Here is a 7,885-nt window from a genome sequence, read left to right as displayed (position 1 = left end):
AGTACAGCATGGACGCCTAGATAGTTTGCTGATATGCGTGTCGTCACTTTCTGTATTTCACCACACTTATCACAGGGATTGGAGAAGAAAAGGAAGAGCTGCTTGACCTGATTCGTACCACTGTATTTCACCGTCACACTACTATAAATCTCATCAGGATGTGTGACGTTCCTCGACAGTGTTTCTTCCACGTATTACCAAATTATGGAAATAATTTGATTAGTTAAATTTTAGTAATCAGCTTGTTGTCACTAGCTACTTGTATATTTTTATTTTCTGTTAATTCTACTATTTCCCCCACGAGACAGGTAACGTCTAGTGTGGAGGTCAGTATAAAATGTTAATTTGTACACGTAAAGTGTGAAATAAATGATTTTTTTTTAATTCCTTCCATAAGCGGTACTTCCAGAATCATACGTCATGGGTACCTTCAAAAAAAAGCATACTACCATTTACAAGACCGAAAAATCTCATGTGTTTCCTCTGGTATTAAGAGGTTTAAGGTGATCACTTAAAATCACGTGACCTGTAAGCTCGCTTGCCCACCTCTTCCATTAAATCAGCACTACACCTCCGCTCGGCGTGTGTTACACATAAGTGACGCCAAAAATGGTAAGGCCCGTGTTCAATACCATTCAAGCGAGTACTTATATTTATTTATTTAAAGGATTTAGTCAGTTCATTAACACTTAAACAAAAGAAAAACAAAATTCTTAACTTAACAAACTAAAATAAATAACAAAAAGAAAAGCAACTTATAAAGTCTTCAACAAATAAGACTTACGGATTCAAACAGACTTATGGTATCCTTAGATGCAGGACGGGCAAGTATATTTACAAACATGCCCGTATCAAATCTGTTCAAACCCATAAGTCCTACAATTGCGTCTCAACTAGACTGAAATCGGATACATTCATTTAATAAGTGTTCAACATCCTCAATTATTCAACATGAATCACATAGAGGTGACTCCGTAATTTTTATCATAAATTTAAACTTATTCAAATTCAAATTCAAATATTTTTATTCAAAATAGGATTTAAAATCACTTATTGAACGTCAAAAACTACCACCCATTCAAAAGAGACTGCCTCAGACCTGAGAAGAATGGGCGCAAGAAACTCAGCGGGCTTTTTTTTAATATAAAATATGGATTACAATGTAATATCGTACAATAAACATTTATAATTAAAGAGCCTGAGGGTGTTCGCTTTATTCCCAGTCCGTGGTGTCATTAAGAAAATCATTTATGCTATAATAACCTTTCCCACACAAACGTTTTTTAACAATTCTTTTAAATTTCGTAACAGATTTGTTTTGTACATTTTCTGGGATCATATTGTAGAAGCATATACATCGCCCAACAAAAGACTAACTCGACCCAACCGAGTAGTAGGCATAACAAGTATGTTTGTTCCTCGTGTTAACATTATGAATGTCACAGTTTCTAGAAAATTCCGCAATGTGCTTATTGAACATTATCAAAAATGTATTGAGAAGCAACAGTCAAAATGTTTATTTCTTTAAATTTTTCTCTTAATGATTCATTAGGACCTAGGTTATATATATTCAAAGGCATATCCTATGTTCAACAATACACTTGGTCATGGATGCTGTAGTAAAAGGCCTTTGGTAATTCTTCTGTAATAATATACTTCTAGAATCGAGCAAATGTCAAAAGCAGCGCCGGATTATAACCACGTAGTATGAGTAGCAATTGCTACAGGCCCCACGTGAAACGGGGCCCCAAAAATCTACCTCCACCTGAGGGTTCTTACAGTGAAATTTATTAATACGTGGTACATACTACATACTTATAATGATACATATTCTACCACCTTTCCCTATATAATAGACAATCTCGTCCCCAAGTCCTCATACAACCTATTATCGTATTTCAAGCCGAAGAGAAGTTGAAGATCAAGCAAGCCCTTATCGACCAAAAGTCGTCTTCCTTCTTTGAAAAACATAACGAGTGTAATTTATACCTAAGAGTAGCAACTTTCATTTATTTTTATTATGTTTTGTTTATTTTTATTAATAGTTAACAGTGACATGTTAAGTTAGACGAAATAAACATTTAAATATGGCCTGTTTATTTATTTGCCTGTTAAAATACTCATGTATACTTGTCTATTCATAATTTACAAAAAAAAAACAAAAAAAGCAAATACAAGATATACCTTTTTTTATGGAATAGGAGGACAAACGAGCGTACGGGTCACCTGTTGTTAAGTGATCACCGCCACCCACAATCTCTTGCAACACCAGAGGAATCACAGGAGCGTTGCCGGTCTTTAAGGAAGGTGTACGCGCTTTTTTGAAAGTACCCATGACGTATCGTCCCGGAAACAAAGCAGAAGGAAGTTCATTCCACAGCTTTGTAGTACGTGGAAGAAAGCTCCTTGAATACCGCACTGAGGAGGACCGCCTATATATATACCTATTGAGTATTTTTAAACACTTTAATCTCAAATCAGATGATGGGCCAAGACCAATCCGGCACTGGTCAAAAGAATATAATGAGAATCTTAATAAAATACCAGACTTTTTCTTCTTTCTCGATTCTTGAAACATTTATATGTGAATAAAATTCATGAAGCGTAAATATTGTGAATTAATATACTTATTTTGTTTAATTTTAGTTTTACTAACATTTTCACTGTTACCCAAATCTTAAAATATTATATCAAATATAATAATTAAGATAATAAGTTAATGCATAATATTAATTTAATAATAAAAATATTGACACACTTCAACAGAAATTATCTTGCCCCAATCTAGGCATAGCCTGTACTATATGTTACAAGACAATGATATATTTAATACAATATACTTACTTAAACATACATAAATACGTATAAACATCCATGAGTCGGAAACAAACATCTCAGATATCAGTACACTTACATACATTTTTTTCATATTTTGTATGTACTTCATGTAGTACGACTGTTGGGTATCCGAATCCTACTAGTCCTACTAATATTATAAATGTGAATGTTTGTATGTCTGGATGTATGGATGGATGTTTGTACTTCTTTAACGCAAAAGCTACTTAGTGGATTTTGATGAAACTTTACAATAATATAGCTTACACACCAGAATAACAAATAGGCTATAATTTATAAAAGTATAGTGTGAATTATACAAAATATAAAATAAGTGTGAAGTAGAAAAGAAATCTGCAATCTTTAAGCTATTTATGCTTGCTCCCCAAAAATCACAGGAGTTACAAATATACATGTTTATCTTAAATAATCCTACAAAAAAGGGAAGGGCGGTCGGACGACTGCGGGCTGGGTGCAGGGAAGGGTCGCTCAGAGCTGAGTGTGCGACCCGAACGCATGATGCGAGAGCATGTTAATATTGTCGAACGCGGGCGCCGGGCAGACAACGTTGAAGGTTGTGTCCGCGTTTTATATGTATTGTAATAGTTTTAAATTTTTTTTTGTGTGTTTAGAAGACACGTATAGAAAGATACTTTATTTTTATACCATTACTTCGGTAGGTTACTTTATTTTATACTTAACAGTTACTTAGAATAATTCCACGATCATTTTAATATTTGTGCTTGTTAATTATAAGAAGTAAGGATTATAATTTTAACAAACTAGGTTGGTATTTGATCTTTATGGATATTACTACTTATAATAAGACCACGAAAGTGAAATTTGTTTATGCTGAATAGTTAATTATAAGGGATTACTTCGTTTTTATTTTAATTACATAGTTTAGTAGTTGTTTTTTTTTTTAATAAATTACATAGATTAGTATTTGGTTTTCTTTTTGATATTTATGTCATAAATTTCTTTGTGGTGAATAGTTAAATAAGAATGCGAAAGTTTGTGAATGTGTGTGTATGTTTGTTACGTCTTCAGGCACAAACTACTGGATGGATTTTAATGAAACTTTACAATAATATAGCTTAATAATTGTACTCTAAAATCATACTAATATGATAAATATGAATGTTTGCCCGTGTGTGTGTGTGTGTGTGTGTGTGTGTGTGTTTATTACTTCTTCACGCAAAAACTACTGTAATCTGCAAGCAATTCATGTTTGCCGTGTTAAGCCCGTAGCAGTTACAAAAATACATATAATAATGTGTATCGGCGCAAATACTACAACAAACCTATTATAAAATCGAGAATAAGAATACTAATAATTTTAAAATAAAATTAAATCATAAGTCATCATTTGTTCATATTTTGCACACACGTGCGCCGAGCCCTATAAATACGATCATATTGTCGAAACTCGAGGCATTCGTGCTCGGGCTGTCCTACGGTACGGGCCTCTCTGGGTCGTCATTACTTTTCCTGTAGAATATATGAAAGTGTCGATTTTTCTTTCGATGATCGAATTATGAGTGATCACCAGCAACTTGACAATTTTTTTATGGAATAGGAGGACAGACGAGCGTACGGGTCACCTGTTGTTAAGTGATCAACGCCGTCCACAATCTCTTGCAAATACCAGAGGAATCACAGGAGCGTTGCCGGTCTTTGAGGAAGGTGTACGCGCTTTTTGAAGGTACCCATGTCGTATCGTCCCGAAAACACCGCAAAAGGAAGTTCATTCCACACCTTTGTAGAACGTAGAAGAAAGCTCCTTGAAAACCGCACTGTGGAGGACCGCCACACATCTAGACGGTGGGGACGATATCTTAACTTGTGGCGTGTCGTGCGAAGGTGGAATTCGGCGGCAGTAATAAATGCGGTAGAGGACACACAATAAAGCGATGTCTCTACGCAACGCTAAGTGATCCAGCCGTTCACAGAGCACCGGGTCCCCGACAATTCGAGATGCTCTGCGTTTGCACACGGTCCAATGGATCGAGCTGATACTGGGGTGCACCAGACCAAAGGAGACAGCAATACTCCATATATGGCCGTACCTGCGCTTTGTACAGCGCTAGAATGTAGGCCTGCTTGAAGTATTGCCGTGATCTATTTATGACGCCCAGTTTCTTCGAAGCCAATCTGGCTTTGCTCTCCAGATGGCCGCTAAATTGGCAATCGCTCAAGATATCGAGACCCAGAATTCCGATACTAGGCGAGGCTATAAGGGAAGTGTTGTCGAAGAGCGGTTATACGACAAATAGGGATTTTTAGTGATAACCGCGCAAACTTGAGTCTTCTGGGGGTTAAATTGGACAACGTTCAATTACCCCATTTCGCGACCTTCTCCAGAGAGGACTCGATAGAAGACACATGTTTCTCCCAGCACTGGTCGACGATTACCGAGAGAGACCTGCATGGCCCGTGTATACGGCATCACCAGTGCTGTCGTCTGCATAGCAATGTAAGTTGGAGGTATCCAACATATCATTGATATGCAGGAGAAACAGCTGTATGCTGCGCCCAGTGAGGCAGCTGGAGGTCCACTTGCACAAGCTCTCGGGAAGCCCAAATGATGGAAGTTTTAAGAGGAGCGCTTAGTGCCATACACGATCAAACGATGCCAGGCCTTCTCCCTTGCTTTCAATAGCCGCCAGCCATCTATGTGTTAGGTATACCAGAAGATCACCTCGCCGACCGACCATGGCGATAGCCGTACTGTCGGTCGTTGATCAACTGGTGACCCTCTAGGTATACCAAGAGCTGGCGGTTGATAATGCTCTCCATGATTTTGGAGAGCAGGGAGGTAATAGCAATAGGCCTGTAGTTTGCCGGATCCGAACTGTCTCCTTTATTTTGGATCGGATGGATGGTATTGGCGTCAACTCAGGGGCGTGTGCCCCTGAGTTGACGAGTTGTTGAGAACACACGTTCTAAGCACGTTTGGAGAAATACCATCCGGCCCGCTCGACTTCCTGACGTCCAACGAAACCAGAGCTCGCTCGGTCATGCGCGGTTCTGTGCCCTCCCCAGAATACGACGGGCAGCCCGAGCGAGAGTGCTCGGGGAGGGATTTTTCGACTCTTGTAGAGCCGGTACATTCCTGGGGTAAAATCTTTTTTGGATCCGCTGTCTTATTCGGATGAAGGGGGGGGGGGGGGGGCCTTCGGTCCTCGAGATTAAACCTATGCGAAACATAGCGACACTAGGCCGCTACTTCACGCCGGTATTCTGTGCGAGTGTGGTAATTAACCCGAACGAGTCTAGCCCGATTGTGGTGATGTCATAAGACGGCAGCGTGACTCTCGCACTTTTAAAAAGCCCTTAGTCGCCTCTTAGGACACCCATTGGCCTGGGACTCCCCTATTCTTTTTACGCCCCGGGGAAAGTACAGGGCAAAATTGTGCCGTCACACCTTCACACCTTTAGAAAACAATACGGAGGCTCTTATTTCGTCATTGAAGGTGGTATAAAGGATTCAAGTTAACTTAATTTGGTAAGACTTGAATTTACCGATTATTCGATGTTATTTTTGAAGGTAGTTTTAAAACAAAAAAAGGGTTTCAAAGCTACTGTTAACAAAGCTGAGCATGAGAGAAAGTTGTGGTGATGTCATAAGACGGCAGCGTGACTCTCGCACTTTTAAAAAGCCCTTAGTCGCCTCTTAGGACACCCATTGGCCTGGGACTCCCCTATTCTTTTTACGCCCCGGGGAAAGTACAGGGCAAAATTGTGACGTCACACCTTCACACCTTTAGAAAACAATACGGAGGCTCTTATTTCGTCATTGAAGGTGGTATAAAGGATTCAAGTTAACTTAATTTGGTAAGACTTGAATTTACCGATTATTCGATGTTATTTTTGAAGGTAGTTTTAAAACAAAAAAAGGGTTTCAAAGCTACTGTTAACAAAGCTGAGCATGAGAGAAAGTTTAATTATGATGTTTACAGTTGTACTTTGAAACGAATTTTGGTAATATGTACAGCGGGTCATGTCATGTGATGCATTGAATAGTATTCGCATAATACAGCCCGGCTCAAGCGATGGAAAACCACCGACGAATGTCCCTTGTCTGTGAATCTGTGTATTGGTGAAATAGTTGGTGAGATCTTTACATTTACTCAACAGGGATGGGACATTTGGTCAGGTTCGCCCGAAAGCGAACATAACGGAACATGACACAATGTTAAACTACACACCCCCTTATTCATAATAGTCTGCTAACTTAAAGCATTGCTAATTCTCACTCTGTCTTATTGACCTACGTCAGAAAGAGAAAAAACACTCCTAAGCGGCTGTTTAAAGTTAGCGGACCATTATGAATAAGGGGGATAGTGTTTACGTATTAATTGCATTTTATGAAAAAAATTTTTAATGTTTTTTTTTTTTATTTTCATGTTAAATGGATCCATCGGTGTGCCACTAGCTCGGAGCGCTACAAAGTGGAAACTCTATTTGCTGCTTAGCCTGACGTGAAGCGTAGCGTCTACAGAAGAGGCATGGAGTTCCAAATTACATTCATTGCACAGTTGTTCGAACACCTATATCTAGAGAACGGCTGGACTCATTTTCATGATTTTTAATTTGTTGGATTTGTCTCCGTTCCGAATAGCAAAATAATATAAAAACATTGATCTGTTGACGATAAATAACATACTTTCTAATAATGATAATCTCTTCATCTACTGAAACGATTTTAAAATTTTTCTTACCTATAGAAAGCCACATTTTTTGTGAGTGTCTTATGCTGTATTATATTCCCGAAAAATGAAAAGACTTTTTCGTGGTCGTGAATGTCGGCTTTAAAAAGTAAGTCTGAGAAGAAACGCTCGAACACTAAAAATAATTTATATGGCAAAAACAACGTTTGCCGGGTCAGCTAGTAATAAATAAATAAGGAGCTTCGTTTCACTCGCCCAAGTAAATAATACTTGCTTATAGGTGGGAGGGTCCTTTGCACAGGGTGCCGGCTAGATTATGGGCACCACAATGTATAATCAATGCTGTGTTTCGGTCTGAAAGGCGCCGTAGCTATTGA

Source organism: Leptidea sinapis, chromosome 15 (assembly GCF_905404315.1).
Source record: "Leptidea sinapis chromosome 15, ilLepSina1.1, whole genome shotgun sequence".
Lineage (NCBI taxonomy): Eukaryota > Metazoa > Arthropoda > Insecta > Lepidoptera > Pieridae > Leptidea > Leptidea sinapis.
The sequence above is the reverse complement of the archived record's forward strand: the minus strand, read 5'-3'. Positions refer to the sequence as shown.